This window comes from Sinohyriopsis cumingii, chromosome 13 (assembly GCF_028554795.1).
Source record: "Sinohyriopsis cumingii isolate HCF-2022 chromosome 13, ASM2855479v2, whole genome shotgun sequence".
Classification (NCBI taxonomy): Eukaryota; Metazoa; Mollusca; class Bivalvia; order Unionida; family Unionidae; genus Sinohyriopsis; species Sinohyriopsis cumingii.
In genome coordinates, this window is record NC_142973.1 from 13952638 (window position 1) to 13975949 (window position 23312).

Below are 23312 nucleotides of genomic sequence, written 5' to 3' on the forward strand. Positions count from 1 at the left end.
ATACGACTTGCTGACCGGTAAATAGTGAGGATGGACAAATTCGCGGTGAACGTGGTAAGTGTTTCCACCTTCCTCGTCAGCGTTTGCGGCAGAATCCACTTTGAAAGGAATGACACGCAGTAACGGTACGGAGGTGTGTCCCACCACGTTGTATTCCACCACATCGGAGTACACGAACATCAAATTCAGTCCTTGGTTCAGTTCTACTGGGGTATGAAAATACTGGCCAAAAGACTCGTTGTTGTAAATGACTGATAATTCCTTTTTTTTCTTGTTCTATTTTCTTCCTCATCTTCATGTTACCGCCCAACATGTCAAACAATTCATCACAGAAATAGAAACCCATGATTTTATCCCCCTCAGGAAATTTCATCAGGAAGCGACGAGCTGTTTTGTGGTATTCTAGGGTGACACTTTTGTTCTTGACAATGTCAAAAGCTTTCCCAAACACACCATTAAACCTGGTGGCTATGGTGTTGACCAAATGTTGGCCACTAAAATAATAACCTGGGGGAATGAACAAGTGATAGTCGGTCCACTTTGGATTTTTTGTGTTAGGGATTTTATGCTTATATTTGCTATTGGTATCCATCCATTGTTGCAATGGCTCGTCATAAACTTCCACCATAAAAGTATTTTGATTGGGAAGGACATTGAGGACTTGGGTCGGGTGAATCATTTCTACTAAAGCCACTTCCCAATGGGCTTCGTGATCTAAGGGGATGGCTTGAGGTAATTTGGCCGTGTAACAGCACAACGTGTTGTTGGGAAACACCTCCATGGAACTGTCACTGGGTAAGGTTAAGTAAAATTGGTTTTGGTGACTCATAATTCCAGAGTTCTGTGGCTGTCCGAGGGAATATTAGTGGATGTCAGAGGTGTGTCTCCGCCCAAAATGGGGTTCTGGTTGTGGCTGTTGTTGGAGTGGTGACTGGCACTGGCACTGGACACAACGTTCCCGTTCGAGGAGAATTTCAGGGAGGGATTGGGAAGCAGGTAACCGATGCAACTGCTCAATAAAATGGTCCACAATTGTTTGTCTCCTTGTTGCAAACTCAAATTGGCAATGGCTGCACCGATGACACAATACACCACGAAGATTTGGCAGAAAAAGACGATTTGCGTTTTAGGCACACGTTCTCCGCACCACACCCACAAGGGTTGTTTTTGTAAATCTTGCACAGAAGAACTAGGGGAAGAAGGAGTGGTCGACGTAGCTGCGTCTGCTGTGTGAAAGGGCATGATGGTCACTTCTTCTTTTTATAGTCGATGACTTGCGAAGCGTCGATCCAAGAATCGAAACTGGGTGGATATCCTTTCCAACGTACTTTGACTTCTTTGACACGTCGTTTGCCCACTTTACGGGTTCTGCGTTCGAGAATGCTTTCGATGTCGTACACGTCGTCTTCTTTTTTGGTGACACGTTGTAACTCGGGCAAATAAAACGTTCCTTTGAGCACTTCTCCGTTCATGTCTTCCAATTTATAGACGGCAGGATGACCGCCATGCACTCGTCCAGTGACGCGAAACAATTCGGTCGTCCAGTTAGGTAAGTAACCTTTGTCGAAAGTGCGTTTGGTTTTGCCAATGCGCACCCAATCTCCTACGGTCAACTCTCCACTTTTCTTGGGGACAGCCCTCGTCGGGGACGTACCAAACAGGCGCTCAAACACCAACACTTCGTTCTCGGGGGTCACGTCTTGCGGGGCACGTCCGATGCTTCGATGGTAAGATTGGTTGTACGCTTGCACCAGGTGCGGTAAGATGTCGATGTACTTCAGAGTGTGGTGATGCGTAAAATATTTCCACATGCGTTCTTTCAAAGTGCGTTGAAACGTTCCACGATGCTGGCTTTGGTTTCGGGATTCTCGGTGGTAAAAAAATGAATGTCATGTTTCTTTAATTCTTTTTGGAAAGCTTGGTTCAGAAATTCGGTGCCTTTGTCCGTTTGCCATCGAAGAGGGTGACGACCGCTTTGTTTCAACACCCGTTGCAGGGCTCGCACTAACTCGCTGCTCGATTTGGAAGTCAAGGGCACGACCCAGGCAAATTTGGAAAAGACGTCGATGACACAAAACAAATATTTGTAACCACGATTGTAGCTGGCCAAATGAGAGACATCGGCTAAATCGGCTTGCCATTGATGATCGATGCCTTCCACTCGGGTGCGACTTCTGGCAAACTTGCGTCGAATGGGTTTGTGTAAAGTGTAGGTAGCTTGTTCTTGTAACCATCGTTGCACTTGAGGTAAACGGAGACTTTTCAGTCGCGTTTTGGCAGCACGATACAATTTTTGAACTCCTGCGTAACCTGCAGGATGCGAGGGATCTTAGTAAATGCTGGCTAAGACTTTTTCCATTTTTTGTGTTGGTGTGTTAATAAGTCACCCACTCTTCGGTGATGCTACTTTGGGTGGGTCGAAAGGGTGGTTTGGAAACGGATTTACGTGTCCGATGGGCTACGGGAGTAGAAGTCGAAGGTAGTGGTGGTGGTGGTGGTGGTGGAGGTGGCAATGGAATGGCTTTGGTTTTCTTTTCTTTTTTCGCTTCTGGTTTCCCTTCTTTCTTTTTCACTTCTGTCGAAGGAGGCGTGGACATCATCTTTTTAACCCAAGCTTTCATTTCTTCTCGTTGGGGTGTGGGGGACGGGGTCAACAAGGATGCTGCAATCTTACTCGAAATGGGAGCTGCTGACGGTGTTTGAAACACTTCGCGCATCTCTTCTTCCTCAGGTCTTTGTGGGGTAGCATCTCTGGTGACCCTTGGGGATGGAAGTGGTGGTGGTGGTGGTAATGATGATGGTGCTGGACTTTTCATCAAGGTCTTAAAATCTTTTAGAGTGGGTAAAGCTGTTTCGTCTAAAGCTTTCTGGTGAAAGAGTTGTAGTCTTTGCAAGAGTTGACCGTACTTTTGCGATTTTTCTGTTTCGGACAAATCTTGGCGATCAATCAAGGATTGCAATTCGTGTTGTAACTGGGACATCTCGCTCAAATTGGGATTGGGAGGTAAATGCGGGGTGCGTTGTTCTTGCCACCGATAGTATTCCATCCATCGTTTGTAAGGCACTAAAGCTAGTTTTCGTCCTTCCATGGGGTTGTCAGGGGTGAATTCTGAGATCTTGGGACTTCCGAGGGCCTTTTTATCTTGCTCCCACCAGTCCTCCCAACATGGTTCCCAAGACTCCTTTCAGTATGGGGCCTAACAAGAGAGGTAAAATGCCTCCACGTTGGACCAACATCTTCTTTTTTTGACGAATGGGAATTTTCTTTTGAACCATTTTCCGAAGAACGTGACGATGTTTGCCTAAGCATTGTTTCTGGTGTTTGGACAAAGGGATCGTGCCTTTCAAAACGTTCAAACAACATTCGCACACGGTATCGATGACCTCTTTGGAGGCCGTTTGAATGAGTTTTTTTCGTAGGGGTGGAGAAGCTTTGGACAGGACAGATAACATGTCCCCATGTTTGGCTAAACGTGGTGGCAGTCTTTTCCTTTTCTTTCCTTGGGGTTTTCTGGAGGGTGACATCTTTGAGTCTTTAGGAGCACCGAAAAAACACTGATACCCGACTCGGTCACAGGTCTTTTTTATACTGGAACGCGTCGCCATTGATTGTCTTTACGTCGTATCAGTTTGAGGACAGGCATGACACGTCGTGCAGGGGTACGTAACGGACTAAATCGAGCCAGTTCTTGCTTGGACAAATCCAGTAAAATTTGTAACATGCCCGATCTTTCATGGACTTTGATTTTGGGAGAAGGTACTTTGTGAGCAGCAGCCACTACCGCTAAATTGGAAGGTCCTGCCACTGGGGAAGTTCTTTTGGGGGTCATCAACGGAGAAGTTCTTGGTGTGATCAACGTCTCCAAGTACTCTTCAGTTCCTGGTGACATCAACGGAGAAGTGGACAAACGTGAGGCTGCCGGAGACGCAGTCATTGCCGTGGCAGGTCGTGGTTTGCGAGTGTAAGGTTGCGTCCTGGCCGATGTGCCTCTCTTGCGACTAGTTTTCTTCTGTGGACTTTTCTTTTTCTGGGAACTTTTTCTCTGTTTCTTTTTCTGGGGGCTTCTTTTCTTTTTCCGGGGTGGTGGTGGTGTCTGGTCAGAGGAGGGTCCTGCCACTGGAGAAGTTATTCTTCTTGGGGACCTGGTCTTTTTCTTTTTCTTCTTGGGGCTTCGTTGGACTTTTGTCTTGGGGATAACTTTGGGGGCATTAGGATCCCATCTTAAGAGTGAGCGAATGATGACCCCTCCTAGAGTACCGCTCCCTCCAGGTTTCAAAATGATTTGTTTTTTGGTTTGAGTGTCGATGCGGGGATCGGCCAGTTGGACCAAAGCGACTTTGTTTCGATCGAAAAAGCGTTTGGTTTGATGAGGAATCTGAATGATTCCTTGGAGTAATTGACGTGCCGTCACCGTGAACCATCGTAAGACTTCTTTGAGACTAGCTTCTAAGACACGAGCTCGTGTTTGTGGATCTTTTTCTCGACTGATGCCATATAAGGCACGGATCAATTTGACGGGAAGATGCGACTGAAGGGACGTCATGTTCACACTGTGTGAGACAGACGAAAAAGGGTCTGAGGTTTTTATAGATTTTTTGATGAGGAGTGAAATGAAGTCGAGGACGGAGACGTGTACAGGACAGGCCCTCCGTCTTGGCACCAGTGGTGAAACAAGTGGGTACGAAATCGCAAATCCTCGGGAGTCGTAGGTTTCAAATCGACGAGTAAATAGGCGTGTGGCGTTTGAGTGGCATCGTCGTACGCCTGAGTCAGCCAAGGCGTTCCTAACTGTTTGGCTAAGACTTGCACTTGCGATTTATCTCGAGGGCTTTTAAACAAGACCACGTAATGCGCATTGAGACTGATGGTGCGATGGGCTTTACTTTGTTGAAACAAATTTTGGGTGATGTAAACGACACTGGCATTACGGTGATGCCCTTTGCGCGTGAACCACAGTTTAATTTCTTCTTCGTCTTCTCCTAACATGTCGTCGAAAATGACCAAATGGGTTTGACGGGAGTCAGAGACGATGCCGTCGTTTTCTTTAGGAATGCCTTCCACAAACACGATGGAATCGCCTTGACTTTCTCGCAAGAGGCTGTACGCCGATTGCCACTCTTTGTAACACCACACGATCCGTTGAGGGGGCCGATCGATCAAATGATGTTTATGTTCGATCAAACGTTTGACGAATTCGGTTTTGCCAGAACCGCTAGGTCCAGCAATGAGCATGTTAAAGGGATGGCGAAGATACAAAGCCTCCCAACTGGCACGATCTAAGTGTTCGTCGATGACTTTGACAGTAGAGGAAGAGGGAGCAGAGACAGCAGAGGTAGCCATGGTGTGAGAAATGTCACTTGTGACACGAAAAACAAACAAGACAAGAGTTTATATACTTTTTCAGAACACCTTTATTGAATGTTTTTTTTCAAACATAAATATGAAAGACAAAAATACATAAAAGCCAAAGGCTTAAGTACAAGGATAAAAGGCACATGATAACGATGAACGTGGAATAAACACAAGTGTCTGTACAACAACAACATGTTTTGGGTAATGTTCTAACCAGTTCTATAGTAGGGGGTAAGGTCACACAAGTGTCCTCCCGAAAGGGTCTTTCAGGCCTGTCCACGACAGTCCTGTCCTGGGTGACGGGTTCTTCTGGCACCGTCACTAACACGGGTTGAAAAGTAACTTTTTTCCTTGAACAACTCTCGTGCAAATGGGGCCACTTCTTGGGTCCAAGCCTCAAAAGCCCATTCTTTCCAGGCACGGACATCTGTCCAATGGGGATGTAAGTCACAAGCTACACACACATCGTCATACACGTCTTGGGTAGCTAAAAGTTGACGAATCTTTTTTTCCTGTTGAGGTCGAGAAGTATCCAGATGAAAACGCAAGGCTTTGAGCAAAAGGAGCTTTTCGTGACCATTTAAGGCCATGGAGGTGGTAAGTACTGATCGTAAAGAGTCCACAAAGAATCGGCTGGTAAACGAAATCCCAAAAAACAAGTCACTAAGACACACACCACTTGTCGTCCCAAATTGAATGGATACAGTTCTTGTAATAATCGATGGTAATGATCCACGGTTTGAATATGGTCATTGAGTTCCTTCCACGGAATCTGTTGGATGACATACGACATAAGTCGTGGCATAACAGCCTGTTTTTATAGTCTCTTTGTTTCGAAAAGAATACACGTACTTTCTAGCCAGAGATCTTCGTTCTCCAGTTGGGAATGTAAATCTTGCATACTGTAACCGAAACGTCAGAGTTCGATTAGAAGTTTCCTCTTCCGCTAAGTAGATTCCACGTAACAAATGTTGGTAATCCTTTACCTCGTCTTCCTCAATGGGTTGCTCTAGGTGAATCTCGAAGTAACCAAAATGATCAACACGTGAATCATCGGGGGCCTGGAAGTATTGAACAAGGTCTGACCACTGAAACAATTTCTGACGAATCAGTTCTCTTATACCATTCAGGTACCAGTGGTTAAAGATCTGGTGACGTAACGGATGCAGTTGTTCTTTACGTTTCACTTGTATTTTCACCAGCTCTCGGTAAATGCGTTCTCTCAACTCCACAGGCAAAGCACGAATGTTCTCTAGCAAAGTATCCATGAATAGGTCATACTAAATCCTCTTTGGTCTGACACAAGAAATGTACTCTTTGCACAAACATGGTTTCACTTCAGTGTCGAATTTAAATCGTTGAGTCACTAATCTACACATTACAATTCGTTCAGAAGTTTCCTCTTTCACTAAGTTGACATTGTGTTCAAGATGTTGGTAATTCGTTAACTCTTCCTCTGGAATTCGATGCAGTACGTTTACAATGATGTAACTACAATCGTCCATACCAAACCAATCCTTTTTAAAACTAGAGGATCGTTGATCAATGTCTGTCCGATGGAACACTTTCAATTGAATCAATCCTTGTATAGCCTTCAGGTACCAGTGGTTCAAACACCGATGACGTAACGGATGCAATTGTTCTTTACGTTTCACTTGTATTTTGACCAGTTCTCGATAAATGCGTTCTCTCAACTCCACAGGCAAAGCACGAATGTTCTCTTGTAAAGTATCCATGAACAGATTATTATGGTAAGAAGTTACTTCAATGTCTCGGTCCCACTAAGGGTAAGTAATGACAATTCGGTGACCATCGAGCATGTTCTACGTAGGCCGAATCTTGCGGTTCCCAGTGGTGAAGTGACACACCGCAACTGAAGCACTTGACTTTATCTCCTTCGCCCATGTAGAAAAATCCGGCTCTGGCTAATTCTTCGGGGGTCGGTCCTCCCAGATACTTTGGCCATTTTCCTTTGAACGATTGAAGACGATTTTCAAAGTCGCAGTATTCCGACAAACGCACAGGAAACGAATATTCGTCTTTCACAGGTTCGTTTCGATGAGGGTTGAGTGACATGGGCAGGAGTTTGTTCAGGGCTGGATGACATCCGTAGGGGGGTAGACGTGAAGGTGAACATTCCCCTTTAAAACGAAACCCAGTAAAATGTCCAAGAGGACGAGCAGCATCGCTTTCGCATCCCACAGGTTTGACACGCACAGCATCACTTTCCATGATAGGGGTAGGGGCACTAAAGTTCCCATGATGCTTTACGGCATCGCTCAGGTCACAAGGTACAGCATCGTATCCATCGCAAGGCTCACAATCGCACTCGTCTGCAAACTCCGTTACGCAATTACAATGGTAACCACATGGACAATCGCAGTTTCCTTCCGGACATTTTCCGTCGCAATGTCTGGGTCTTATCCATCCAATATTAGTCACACTAGAGGAAGATACAACTTTTTTACAATCCCCAAACTGGAACGATGTCTCTTTCAAAGTATTCATCTTGTTCGCTCGGTCTTGGTAGTCACGATGAACTATCAATCTTGCCTAGGGTTCCTTTTTATATACAGACCAATACCGACGTGACCGTACGGTAAGGTGAAATGATTGGGAAGTCGAACTCGCTTCTGGTATACAATTTGATAGATTTTTTCCAAGGGTCGACTGACGATGTGGTGAGTGGGTAAACGTACAATTTTGTTCGGTTGGTAGGTGGTCACTTTAAAGTTTCCATCCTCTCCCGATTGCAAGGCTTCTTTCAATACCCCAAAGTTGACCACTCGACTGGTACGATAATTCAGAGTCAGTCCTTTCACTTTGCACGTCGTGTGCACTTCTCCTTGTTTGTCACGGTATTCGTAGCCGTAATTTTTGGGACCGCCACTGACGAAACTTAAAATCTTGTCGTCGGGATGCTCGTCTGTCCAGGCTCCTAAACGGTCTCCTTCGATGTTAGGGTGATGTTGAATCGGGTGATGGATGTAAATGCAACTGTCCGTGTCAAAGTACAGGACGCGTTCCCCTAACAGTTCTAAAGCTTCGTACAATTTTAAGCGAGCATGAGCTGTCACGTAAGCCGCAATGATGACATTTCCAAAAGGGTCGTCTTGCACAAAGTCCAGATCTTCTTCGTAATTGACCAAGATCAAATTCTCTCGAACGACGTCCACGTGTTTCATGTATTTGGTTTTGTCGTGAATCATCTGGAAGTAACGGGAAGGTTCTGTCAAATATTCCGTCTTGGGTAAACACGGTCGTTGTGCCATTTTACCCCACAAGCAATTTAACATCACTTTGGCAAACGATCGCCTGCCTTCGTTTTTCTCGATGTGGTCTAAAGAGATGCCTTCTTGTTCGTAGTATTTCTCTTTGAATTGTATTTGGTCTTCGGGAGTGTGACACCAGGAAGGATAGCCGCTGGCTTCTTGTTTCAGTTTCAAAAAGGCATCCACGTAGTCAGCGAAAATGCCTTTCTGACTGGGATCACCCTTGTGGTATTGTTGTGTCTTGGGAAAGTGACAAATTTCGTACACTTCTAACAGTTGGTATCCCATGTCCAGAGCTTTGAACAATTCTACGCTGACCCAGGTTCCCGTCAAGGCACGTTCTTCCTGGCTGTGATGGCAAGGTTGGTCTTGGTTGCACGTTTCGGCACAAGTACGGCACAAGGGAAACATCAGTTTGCCTTGACAATGGTGAGGTAAGACGGGATGGTATAGGTTCGTGGGAGGCAAAACTTTACACTTGATCAAGCCTTCGTATTGTCGAATGTTGACCAGGTCGATGTGTTCCGTCAGCAATTGCGGGTGCCCTACAGGAAAGCGACAATATTTGCACACGTAAGGATACAGCGAACACACGTCCAAGTATTTGATTTCTTCTCCTTTCTCTTCGTCGGCTTGGTACAGCAAACAGGTGGCATTGGTCCTTCCTCCGTACAAACTATCCCTCGGGTTCAGCGGGTCCATGAACTGGTAACTTTCCACGAGGCGTTTAAACTCGGGATCGGTTTTCATACGGTGATCGTACTCGTGTTCCCACATTTCCACCACTTGGTATCCTTGCTGTTCTAACTTTAGGCGCCGCTGACAAGTGTCCTGGTACAAGTCTTCCATGGTTCGTTGCAAAAACTGATTTTTAGTGCCACGGTCAGGGTAACAAACAGGACATCCGTGAAATAAGCAACCGTTAAACTCGTACACGATCTTGGGGTTTTCTAAGTCCCAGCCATCGACCGAATACGTTCCGATGGTCTTTTCGCCCCCTCCGTTGCGGGCATGCTGAATCCACTTGTCTTCCTTGTCGCACAAGTAATGTAACCAACGTAGGGCTTTGACCGAGTATTGACGTTTGACAAAGTTGGTCGTTTGAGGGCTGATGACAGCCACGGTGTTTTCAGGCATGAATCGTTTTCGATACACTAAGGAACACGCTTTGGCAATGGTGCAAGCTTCTTTCAAAGGATCGACCCCTCCGTGTTCCATGAACAGTTCTCGAAATTTTCCACAGCAACGTCGTAAAATGTCCACGTCGGAACGACAATACTTTAGCATTTCTTCCTGAAAGTCGAAAGGGTCCGAGGCGTGAGCCTGGTACCAAGCGTAGAAAGCTTCTCGTTGTTCGGTACGCATGTTGTCGGGGTCGTAATAGTGAGCCTCAGGTAAATGGGGTAGAACGGCGTGTTGATTGGCTTCCGTATTGAAAAAGTGTGGAAAGTACCCTTTAGCCATTTCTGTCATTCCAAACGTTTTAGGCATTCGACTCAAAGGCATGGCCAAATAGCTCATCGAATCTTTAAACTGTACTTGTCCCACTTGCATGAAAATGATTTTGGCTCCGTTCAAAGTCACTTTAGGACGTTCGGTGCCTTGTTCCGTATAGTACCTCAAAAGAAACTGTCCATCGTATCCGGAGAAATTGTGAGCCATCACCGTGGCATGACGATGACAATCTCCGTAAAGTTCGATGTCCTCTTGGCTCCACGTATTGTCGATGGGGTCTAAGACCCATTGGGCAAAATCGGCTAACGTGTTCGGTCCCCGAAAGATTTTTTCACGCCCTCCAGGAATCTTGCTACAGTGAGGACAATGACTGAAGATAGGTTCTTGAATGCACTTCTCGCACGCTCGATGAGCCACGCAGAAATTAGGAATGTGAATGCCGGTCTCTTGCATGCATTCGAAATCGAAAAAGATGAAATTACCTTTCTTCTTGTGACCATCCTCTTTCTCTGGTGGGGGCTGGTATTTTTGCACGTAGCATTGGTGTTCCAAGTCCACGATGTGGTGACAAATGTGACATTTTTTCTTTCCTGAACATACGTGTGCCTTGGTATTATTGGTACGTATGACTTGTTCACACGTAGGGCACAATCTCAGGAGTTGACAAGCGCATTTCTTCTGTGAACCTTGCGTTTTCAGATGTTGTTGGTAACAGGTAGGGCTAACAAACGTGCGCAGACAAGTTGAACAAGGCACTGGTTCTTCGCTCAGACAGGGTGAAGAGGCCAAACATCCTGAGCATTTCGATCCACAATGCTTGTGTTGCTCTCGATTATTATAACCATGGTCACATTTCTCACAGTAATAACCGTATCCCAGGAATCCGGTGATAGTGGTAATGGTATCGAAATGGTCATCGTGATAATAGACATGAATGTATTTTCCGTCCTTAAAGTCTTGCCCCCGAAACAACAAAGGCCCGCGCACTTCTTGAGGGTGCACTTTCAAGGTGTATCGTGGAGCTAGGGCATCTTGCAATTTTTGCATCTCAGGAATGCCACAGGGTGTGTCTTTGGACATGCCAGCTTGTCGTAACAGGAGTTCTGCTTCACTTCGTTGTTTGGCTCGGTCCGATTGTCGAATGTTCTCCCAGTCTCTTTTCCATTCTACCGTGTCGTTCTTGTTGGCATAGGTTCGTCCCACCACGATGGCACGGGCTAAACACATCTGGTCATGAGGATTGTGAATTTGGACAAGGCTACGCTTAATGCTGCGAAGGTCGTTCACCAATAACATCTTTATGCGTCCGGTCCCTTGAGGAGGAGAGACGTGGGTCATGTCCAATGTGGCTTTTCCATCGGTGATGTCAAACTGGTCATTAGATTGTTGCACGTGTTGAATCTTGTCCATGACTTTGGAAGCGGTCAATTCTGCAGGGGTGCTAAACTCGATACAAACAGGGGATTTCAAACCGTCGTGTTGTATGGAAAGTCTCAAGCGGTCGTCTTCTTTGGGTTGACATTGTCGCTTGAGTGCAGTGAGCAGAGAATCCCACACTCCGGTGATGAACCCTTCTGCTTTCTCTAACGGTACTTCGGACTTGAAATCTTTAAACTTCACCGTGTATTTGTAAGCCGTGGTTCTAAATTTTCTAGAGGAGCGCTTTTCCGTCTCTCGAATGGAATAGTATTTTTCAGGGTTGACTAAGGGTGGTGAACTTGATTTAGAGGTTTCAAATTCTGGTTCACTCATGTCCTCTTCAAAATCACTGGCATGAATTTGTGCCAAGATTTCAGCCCTGGTACGAGGCGATAGATCACGTTTCTGCCTCTTACTTTCTTTTTCTTCTTCTTTCTTCTCAAATGAATGGGATCGTTTCATCTTGAAAGCAAAAAGTCAAATGACTCAAGTTCAAACACCATGAGCTACTTTATAGTCATAGCAGACCAGCGTATATAAAAGGGTGTGTGTCTTATCCTTTCACTATTCATTTCACTCTCAAGCCGAGCACAACGATGGAAGAGACTAACCAGATGGAACGTTTCGTCAGAGCTTTGCGAGGGGTCATTAGAAAATTCTCTTCAGACCAGCCTACGGACTACTCTCCTTCCTTTCGAGATAAAAGTCAAGATACTTGCTATATCTGTCAGAAGAAAGGGCATTGGTCTTCAGAGTGTCCAGACCGTCAAAAAAGAACAAAAACAGAGACTAAAAAAGACAAAAGTCAAGATACCTGTTATTATTGTAAAGAAAAAGGACATTGGTCTCCAGATTGCCCAAAAAAGAAACAAGAGGAGTCAGAAGAAAAGAAGGATTCTTCAGAAGAAGAGAGGGATTCTTCGGAAGAAGAGAGGGATTCTTCAGAGGAAGAAGAGGAAGAAAAAAGACAATTATATTTACAAGAGGCAAAGAAACAGGAGAAGAAGAAAAGAAGAAGGAAGAAAATGAGGAAAAGACGGTGAAGAAATTTAAAAAACAGAGAGTAAACAAGGAGAAAGAAGAAGTCAATGAACTTTTTGTTAAAGTGTTGTGTTGTGAATTGTGAATTGGATTGTAAAAAAATGGAGAAAAGAATAAATGAATGATATAAGGTAAGTGTCTTTGAGTTTTGATTTTAAAAAAAGAAGCTACACTCACGCACTCATACACAGACACGTACTATAAGGGTAAAATGGGTGGTTTTTTTTTTTTTTTTTTTTTTTTTTTGAGTTATTGGCAAATTGAAATTGTATTTCTTTTCGAGAAATGTGGGTGGCCCTGAAAAGGGCCTTTTTCTTCATGGTGAAGGGGTGAGTTTAAGCAATCAACTTTAACTGCCTTATGCCTTTGCCACGGCCAAGGCCTACTTCTGGACTGCGTAATGTTGATGATGATGATAATGATTGGGTTGAAATCACTAAGGGTGGTACGGTAGGCTTAGTCACAGGGTTGACGTGTTTAGCTCGGGAAGGTCGTATTCTCTTCGGTCGTGATAAAGAAGTCTGATACATTTGTTTCAGACTTCTTAACTCCGCTAAAATGTCCAACAGTACCGTGACCGTTTGATTTTCACCCTCTTGTTTCTTTGCTGCTACTTCTTCTTGCTGTTGTTTTTTTCTTACCTCTTCTTCTTGTTGCTGTTGCTGTAGGAGAAAAGCCTGTTCCGCTTCCTTTTGTCGTTGTATAAATTTCTCCAATTCTTCTTTCTGTCTCTGTCTAAAATTCTCCACTTGCGGTAATGAAGAAGGTAACGAAGGTTCCGGAACAAATTCTTGCGAGGGGAGAAAATCCACAAAATCCCAATTCACCTCTTCTGAAAGTAAGTCCGGGTTCCCTTGGGCAGTCTCCCCTGCTGGTGCACCCCAATGGATCGTTTTCTGAGTTTCCGTCATGTTGAATCACTGTCGCATAGATTGACTGCACATAAGCGCTAGCGAATCTATATAGACTTCGTGACGTCACAGACTGCTCTCTTCGGATTGGATGCGGGCTGACTGAATTCTGTAACGCGTGTTCGGATTGGTGAATGAACTCAATCCGTTTCAATCCTTCCTGTACCTATAAATAAGCGCCGTTCAATGCATTGATTCACCTGTTCTCGTCGCTTCAAGATGTGGACTACAGTTGAGTCATCCACCCTTGTGTCTTCCATGATGTTTCGGACAGACTTGCTCATGTATGTCCGATCCAAGTGGACCGTTGTCCACAGGACAAACACCAGCCTGTGGATACGTAGGATCTACGTCGAAAGACAAGGATGCCTGAAAAGAGTGCTGATGTACGGACCAACAGTAAGACGCAGCCTAAGGACAAGAAGAAGACCAATGCGGTGCCATTTATGTTAATGAATACATTAACATAAACCCAAAGGCCCTTTTCAGGGCCAGCCATATTTCTCGAAAAGAGATAGCCTTTCCATTGCCTAGCCCTTTTTTTATTTTATTTTTTATTTTTTTATGTTTCAATTTTACATAGACCCTATACAGTCCCAAGGGTTTTTTTTGGCCATGTTAAATATACATAGACCCTATATTGTCCCAGGGTTTTTGGCCATGTTAATTTCCATAGACCCTATATTGTCCCAGGGTTTTTGGCCATGTTAATTCCCATAGACCCTATATGTTCCCACGATTTTTCTCCATGTTAAATTTACATAGACCCTATATGTTCCCAAGGGTGTTTTTAATGATAAATCCCATAGACCCTATAATATCCCCCTTCACTACTAACATTGTTGACTCAAACTTATTGCAAATCTATTAAACGCATTCATTATTATTATGTTTAAGTCGATTTTCGCATCGGGTTCGCAGCGGTACGTGACTGAAGAACGCGTCCTCGCAGTATGGTATCCGACAGCAGGCGATTTCTGTACAAAATTACTTGTAACATCAGCTAATTTGCGATTGGGGTATATATGATTGTCTATATAGCTAAGAATGAATGATTATTGATAAAGAACTCATAACTGGTAATTTCAATGGCCGAGTTACTTATTTTATTTCAATAATGATTCATGTATGAAAAGACTTCTTAAATGTTTCATCCGAAAATGAATGCATATGTAAACTCCAAGTCAGCAGTATTGCAGCATTATTCCCACGTGTTTTTTTGTTGGTCAGTTATTATTAAACACTCACCTCTCATGTACATAAATATTCACGAGTGTCATGCCTCCATCAACCTAGGAATGGATCAAAATTAGAAAACAGTTGTGCAAATATGTGGAACACTCTTGATCTTATCCTAAAGTATGATGCCACTATATAAAACGATATAGGTGGACTTGCGTGACAATACTCACGCACGCACGGACAAGCAGGAAAACAATCCCCAAATTTCCATCGACAAGGTGTGGAATAAATATGATATGCAATGTACATGTTCTCAATTTGCTTTACTTAATTTATATTTGCCAATCCATATTTATACAAGTTACATTATAGCGTCTGAGAATAATAGTGTCGGTGGTGAAGAGTTTCTGACAGTCTGTGTATCGATCATATTTGCTCGTGTTTAATATACACTGGAGTGCAAACAGCATTGATCATTATGTGACGGCGCCCAATGGGTCTGGCTTCACATTATTGTGTTACTTATATTTTCAAATGAACGGTTTAGGCCCCCATCTTATGGAGTATTATGCGACGGTAATTTTTTTGTCTAAATTTGAAACACACAAACGCGCGCATACCCCCATATATATATATATATATATATATATATATATATATATATATATATATATATATATATATATATATATATATATATATATATATATATGTTGTTGTAGGGTTTAACGCCATTTTTCAGTACACGATAGGCTATAGATGGCGGCCAGTATTAATGGGGGAGGAAGAACCCGGGAAAACCCCAGAAAGATCCACCGACCCACGAGAAGCTACTGGCAAGCTTTCTCACATACCCACATTGGCTGAATCCGAGACTCGAGCCCACGCAGACAGAATATATATATATATATATATATATATATATATATATATATATATATATATATATATATATATATATATATATATATATATATATATATATATATATATAATCATACTAGTATTGATATTAAAAGATAGCAAATCCGTCATACTTGTCGTTTCCAGGACATGACGTGAGTTTCTTAGTAACTGGTTTGGCTGTAAATCCAAGCCAGATTTTTGTTGGGCCCCGTACCTGTCGAGCGTCCGACAACAATTGATATTTTAAATCTCCTCTTATAAAACATGGTCCAATTTCAAATTTGCACAATCCGCCATTAAAAGGAACCCTACTGCTGAAAATAAAAATATACCCCTAATGTTTTAATGACTTTTCAGAAACCGCTAAAAGAACATGATCAGATTTAAGAAAACAAGTTCTGGCAGGAACTCCTTCAAGTTTGCAGCAATGATGATCTTCTGATTTCAAGCATAGCCTTCGTTACTTAAAGGAGAAAACACCATCCGTCAACATTTATTGTTTTCAACTTCCTCTTAAAACCCAACAAGGCTCATATGGACCAGACTTTGAACAAACTTTCTGGTATAAAGGCCTTTAAGTTTTGACCAAATTATGTATATCAGCCTTCAAATTTCGGCATGAATGGCTTTCAAGATGGAACAAATGATGCCAAACTGCCATAATACGAGCCTGCTGTTACTAAATATAGCAAAACCTTTGATAACTTCTTAAAAAGAGCTCAGAGGATTTTGATCACATTCGACATAAAAGTTCCCGACTTGAACGTGTTTTAGATTTGTGCCAATGGTACTGTTCCGCCATCAAATATGGCTGCTGTTAAGAGTATGAAAACACTTACACAACTTTATATTGCTGAAAATTAAGAGAAATCTCGAACTGATTGTTTTCATAAAATATGCAATCGATAGCAATGGATAAAATTTTAACAGGATACACCATACTGACACATATTTCTTGGCCAAACACTACACAATTTTATATTGCTGAAAATTAAGATAAATCTCGAACTAATTGTTTTCATAAAATATGCAATCGATAGCAATGGATACAATTTTAACAGAATACACCATACTGACACAGATTTCTTGGCCAAACACTCCTGCACTTGGCTATAAGGGAGATGTCACAGACGTGAGACCCACTTAGACCTATGGTTATTCTATGTATCGATGATTATTTTATCAACTGGTGTTGCAACTTGTTTAATTTTACTCTTTTCTCGTTTGTACTTAGAGCTGACTGAACATGCCAAATAAAGTGGCTATCGTGACTGGTGCCAACAGAGGCATCGGGTTCGCTGTGGTACGGAGGCTACTGCACGAGTTCCACGGGGATGTGTACCTTACGGCTCGTAATACGGAGAAGGGTCAGGCCGCATGCAAGAAGCTCCAGCAAGAGGGATTGCATCCTTTGTTTCATGAACTGGACATTACACAGCCAGCTAGTATCCGAATGTTACAGGAATTTATCATAGAGAAATATGGAGGAGTGGACGTACTCGTCAATAATGCCGCGGTTCTTTTTGACAAGGACACAAAGGCCCCATTTATGAGGCAAGTAGAACAGACTATCGAGACAAATTTCAAAGGCACCCTTAACATGTGCAGGATCTTTCTGCCACTGATGAGACCCCACAGCCGCCTGATCATCATGTCCAGCGAAACGGGCATGTTGAAATATCTTGGGAAGGCTGTTCGCTTAAAGATCGACCTAAACACTATCGGACTGTATGAACTCGATAAACTTGTTGACCAGTACACTACGGCGGTAAAAGCTGGAGCTCTAAAAACTACGGTTGGCCAGAACAACCATGTCAAGTCATGTATACATTTCAGAACTTTATGGCAAAAGTCCTAACGCGAGAATTAAAAGACGATCCACGCAGAAATATTCTGATCAACGCTTGCTACCCTGGGTGGACAATGATAGATTCGACAAAATCGTACCTGGATGGAAACGGTTGTCTTGGTGACGTGAGGCCAAGGACATCCGATGAGGCGGCGGCTGATGTCGTCTGGTTAGCTATGCTACCGCCAGGCACGCCCAAACCGAATGCAGAACTTGTACAGTTCCGGAAGACGATCGACCTTATCAGTTGAAAACGAATATAGATCATATTCACACGGTTGTTTGACAGTGAGAAGAATATTGCATTTTCGTACACGAGCGCTTTTTAAATGATCCATTCCACGTATATCACCAGATATGGTAAATTACGACAACTGTCGTACATCCCAGCAAAAATGTAAAATTGTTTTGGTGTTTTTGTATACCAGAATACTTTTTAGCTATCTTAGTATTATCCCGGTATTGGTAAAAGTTTGTTATACTAACTTCTTAATCCTAAGCACCAAGCGAGGCAGCTGCTAGTACCATTTAAAAAAAATAAGTCTTTGGTATGAATCGAGCGGGGTTGGAACTCGCGACCTCCCGCATCCGAGGTGGACGCTCTAACCACTTAGGCCACGGAAGCGGTCATCTGAAGAATATAACAGCTACTGTTTCAGCTAAGGTGGTTGTACCTAACCTGCAAACAATATGTCATCTTGCAGGATTTTAACTGAGAACAGAAAAGTATGAAAATGAAAAGAAGAAAATTTGCAGACATCGGTTTTCAAACTGAATATTTTTGTATATGCCAGTCCCACGCGAGTGCATCTTCGAATGCATGCAATTCATTCAGGTAGGACTAAACTGTGCAAGGTCCAAGCATCTGCGTGCACCATGTCCAATGAAAATCCGCCCACCGCAAAACATTACAATGTAATCAACATGCATAATTTTGTGCCCTCGTTAGAAAACGGAGAAATTGTGTATTAAAAAAAAATTAACAACGCTCTGTAAGAACTCTGTAAATAAAAAATTAGAACACCTATACATTTCAACAATTTCTGATCAATATTAAATAAAATCGTGGAAACGATTATAGTATAAGATTATCAAACAATACCCCAGATATTTAAATAATTGCCAATAAAGTTGACAAATTAGGTTGTACATAGCGGCGGTCGTGGGTATATACACGGTCCGTCCGAATGAAAATATTAACAGCAATATTGATAATTCACAAACATGCAGGCCATATCGAATAAGGGGAGAGTTTTGGAGGTAGTTAAGGTTCATTTATATGCTAAAACGCAGGCGCACAAATAGACCCCTTTGGCAGCGCATTTTCCGTTATTAAATCAGCAGCTTCATATGACGAAGGGGTAGTGCCGTACTGGGGGAACTTTCATTCTTCACGTTTGAGCAAGAGAGCAAGCAAACTGTTGTTTCAACAGTTCGGTCATAAATGCGTATGCCACGGAACTTATTGTGTATTCCAAAGAGATTTTTTCATAATCTGCTTGCATATGAGGCGCCGTAGCGGACAAAAGCTGATCCAATGAGAAAGTTGCAGTTAAAATTTCGGTGTCGTATGTCGAGAAATCCAATATCAAGTGTTGAAATCAAACTGCGTGTCCTTAAAGTTACATTTTCTAGATCGAGATGTTAGATTTTATATGTTGATTTATACGGTGGTGGTTTCAAGTTCTATTTCCTAAGTCGACGTTTTAAAGTGTATATTTTTAATTACACAGCGGTGGTTGAAATTTCAATATCATATGTCGAGAATCCCTATTTCACACGTTGTATGTAACTGTTTGTGATGAAAGTTCCATTTCATATGGCGAGTATTTATTTTTCATCTGTTGAATTTCACAGCAACGAGAAGCAGCCTCCTTGTTTAAAAATAGCGCGGTCCGTTCACTAGAGCGACCTCTAGCGAAGAAATTCATAGTAATTCTCGACCTGTGAATGGTAACTTTCAAACCTGTAAATGCATGAAATGTAATGGTGCCTCATAACTGAATACACGAATGATGTATCTTAATACTCGATATTATTTTGAATTGTAAAAGTGGACATCGTGTAATGTTACTTTTAGCACCAACACATCATTTCACGATAAAAAAAAATGACAATTCTGACAAGCACAATAAAATGTCCAATCACCACTGTGTAATTCAATAGCTATAGTCCAAAAATTCAACACACGAAATGGAACTTTCAGCACAATCAATGTGATTCAACATGTTAAACTGAAACTCTCGACATATGACATTAAAATTTCTACAACCGCCGTATAATTCAGAAGATACAATCTAAAAACTCGATATTGGACATCGAATTTTCAACCAGCGCTGTGTAATTCAACAAATGAAATTTAAATACTTAACATATGAAATGGAACTTTCAACATAAACTCTTTGAACCAATACGTAAATTAGGAATTCTCGACGTATGGCATTGAAATTTCCTAAAATTAGCTGTGGCCTTCAAAATGGCGAGCTCAGCTTCTTCATCGCAGTCGTTCTGATGGCCTAGTGCAGCTTTCTCAAGCTGTAGAATCAACATGGAGCTAAACTTCAGGCCACCAAGTTTCTCTCTCTGTAATGTCCTGTGCAACAGACGCCATGACATTAATAAATGCCAGAGCATCTGCTTGGTGCCTATTTTTCTTGGCATGGTGGTCTTACACAGCCACACTGGTTTTATCCTGCTACCCTAAAAAGGCTGGCATTAGCTGCCTTGCTTGGACAGCTGGCAGCAGCACACTCCATGGTGCTGGCTGCATGCTTATGTGAAGCTTTATACATATGAAAAAATCAGCGACAATTTCTAATTGTTTTTATATAAGATGCCTTTGTTCTGCTTGTAGTTCACATAAAACTGTATTGAAATGTCTTCTTGCTTTATTCTCTGCTCTCTTCATGGCTCAAGTCACATGATTCCACTGCAACCCATTCACATTCTGTAATTGGTCATTATTCCAGTAGCACACTTCCAGCAAGGGTAGACACTACATCCTCTTCTAAACTCTGCCATATGCATCCTGTAATATTCTACAACACAATTTTTCCTATGTCTTTACCCCCTAGTTTAAGCCAAGCACACATGCTTTTGCCTTGAAACACCATGTCTATCTGTTGGGATAACATGCAATAACCAAGAATTAAAACATGTTATCCAATTTTTTTAACAGCCCACCAGATGTCAGCCTATATTAATTCAGAAAAGTATACAATAGCATATAGAAAGATGACTAAAGGTGAGAACAAATGCTGCTGACTTCTGGGAAGCATACAAAGTGCAGAATAAGTTGCCTCTGTGAGTATTGCCAAGTCTACGTGCGAAAGCTATGCAAGGAAGAAGGGGCGGCACACTCGCTAGCACTAAGTACAGCACTGGGCAATTGGGTTAAGACTAAATTTGCCAACGGCAAGCAATGCAGGAGTGTGGCGTACAAGGTACACCTTGAGTGCAAGCAGTTTGCAGCAATTCTGGTGTACAATTTTTCATACATAGATTTGGTTAACTATGCATTAATTCTGACACACAGCGTAACAACACGTCCTTCATCATCATCATCAGAGTTCCTGGGCTTGGTGTGCCTGCTCATTCTGTGCATGGCAGGATGTGATGTATGATAGTGACCTTTCCAAGCACATGCTAGGCAAACTTGCTGCTCCCATGACTGGGCAGAATGAGCCTGCTGTTTCCATGACTCAACAGGAGAACTGTGAGAAATTATTCCTGCTGCTCATTGAGCACTACCTCCAAGCAACAGATTTCTGTAAGGTGCAGTGTTGCTGCTGGGGCTCTATTGTCAAGTGGGATACCCCTTACATTAAATCTACCAGAGAAATGATGTGCTTATTCCCTTCACAGACCAAGTAGGAATGGAGAAAGATTAGAGACAACTGTTACTAGGATGACCAGCTTGAGTGGTCCTGCTGCAAAGGAGGCCCAGTAACATGAAAAATGATAATAAATGAATGCCAGCTATGATGGTGTTACTCTTGACACCTCTTCCTACCAAAGGATAAGCAGATGCTGTTCCTTAATGTTTCATGCCCTTCCCAACAGTGTGTGTGTGTGTGTGTGATTGGATTTTTAATGTAGCTTTAACAATTTTTCAGTCATATTGCTATGATGTCTGTAATGTGGCAGTTTATAGTGATGTCTAGCACTGATACATCCACAAAGGTATTATTTAGATACATCCACAAACTAGGTATGGGGAAAGTCCACTCATACTTTTTAATGCTATCATGCTTACCCGGGTGACATGTGCCATCCAGCCAAATGCAAAAGCAGTTAGGCAAGAAATTTTGGTTGGTAGGATGCTTTTTGTTGAAATTTCTTCCAATGCTATTTATATGTAGCTATGACAACATCTTCACTAGTTGTTATATCTTGTCCAAATTGGATGGCATACCTGCATAATGTCATCAATATTGAAAAACCGGGACAAAATTGGTCCAGTGATTTTTTTTAGATCAAGTTTAATACAGCAAATGGATGCATAACATAATCTCACTTGTCCTTTAAATCCTTGTCAGAATGCTATGAATATGTTTTTTGAAAAACATCAAAATACAATGTCTGGTAAAAATTTATTTGTACATTATCACATCACTGTGTTCACAAGTTAAATGAAGTTCAAAAATGCAAGCTGCAATCTTGACCCCATCAAGGTGGCGTGGTTTTCAAATTTGTTTATGATAATGTCGACATGCTGGTCCATCAAGCTGGCGTGGTTTTCAAATTTGTTTATGATAATGTCGACATGCTGGTCCATCAAGCTGGTGTGGTTTTCAAATTTGTTCATGATAATGTAGACATGCTGGTCCATCAAGCTGGCGTGGTTTTCAAATTTGTTCATGATAATGTCGACATGCTGGTCCATCAAGCTGGCGTGGTTTTCAAATTTGTTTATGATAATGTCGACATGCTGGTCCATCAAGCTGGTGTGGTTTTCAAATTTGTTTATGATAATGTCGACATGCTGGTCCATCAAGCTGGTGTGGTTTTCAAATTTGTTTATGATAATGTCGACATGCTGGTCCATCTAGCTGGTGTGGTTTTCAAATTTGTTTATGATAATGTCGACATGCTGGTTCTCAAATATGCACCATTTTTATTCAGGACTACTTAAGTAGTTCATGAGGTGTTTTACTGAAACCCAGTATCAATGCTCTCATTCTTTCATAATTTTTATAGATGACCTCTACAGCTGTGATGTAGGCTGTCTGATCAGTATAATGTTTATAGATGACCTCTACAGCTGTGATGTAGGCTGTCTGATCAGTATCATTTTTATAGATGACCTCTACAGCTGTGATGTAGGCTGCCTGATCAGTATCATTTTTATAGATGACTCTACAGCTGTGATGTAGGCTGTCTGATCAGTATAATTTTTTTTTCTGGGCCTGCTGCACAAAAAGTTAAAGTTTTGGTGAAACTCTTGCACTGATACAGCCATCCATTCAGGAGAAGTAGTTATACGATTTTCAAGATGGCTGCCATTCTGGAAAGATAATCAGTGTAACTTTAATGCATGATGAGCTATATATTTTAAGAATTTTTTGGTGAGAACATCATGTCAACACAACCATCCAGTCAATGAGTAGTCACAATATTTTCAAGAGAACAAGAAGGTTGTATCTGCACCATTTTCATGACAACAACAAGGCTGTATCTGCACCATTTTCATAAGAACAACAAGGTTGTATCTGCACCATTTTCATGAGAACAAGGTTGTATCTGCACCATTTTCATGACAACAAGGTTGTATCTGCACCAGTTTCACGACAACAACAAAGCTGTATATGCACCATTTTCATGACAACAATGTCATATCTGTACCATTTTCATGACAACAATGTCATATCTGTACCATTTTTATGACAACAATAAGGTCATATCTGTGCCACTTTTATTTCAGA

General features: G+C 42.2%; 2 pseudogenes across 1 annotated transcript in view; both read left to right on the forward strand.

Moving 5' to 3' along the window:
• LOC149784959 (carbonyl reductase [NADPH] 1 pseudogene) overlaps positions 1 to 21983 on the forward strand; it is a 35714-nt pseudogene extending 13731 nt beyond the window's left edge. Inside the window, exon 3 of the transcript XR_016425341.1 lies at positions 16774 to 21983. The product of XR_016425341.1 is annotated as a carbonyl reductase [NADPH] 1 pseudogene, transcript variant X3 (transcript). The remainder of the gene's footprint in view (positions 1 to 16773) is intronic.
• On the forward strand, positions 16786 to 21337 carry LOC149784960 (carbonyl reductase [NADPH] 1 pseudogene; annotated as a pseudogene).
• Positions 21984 to 23312: the final 1329 nt, after the last annotated feature.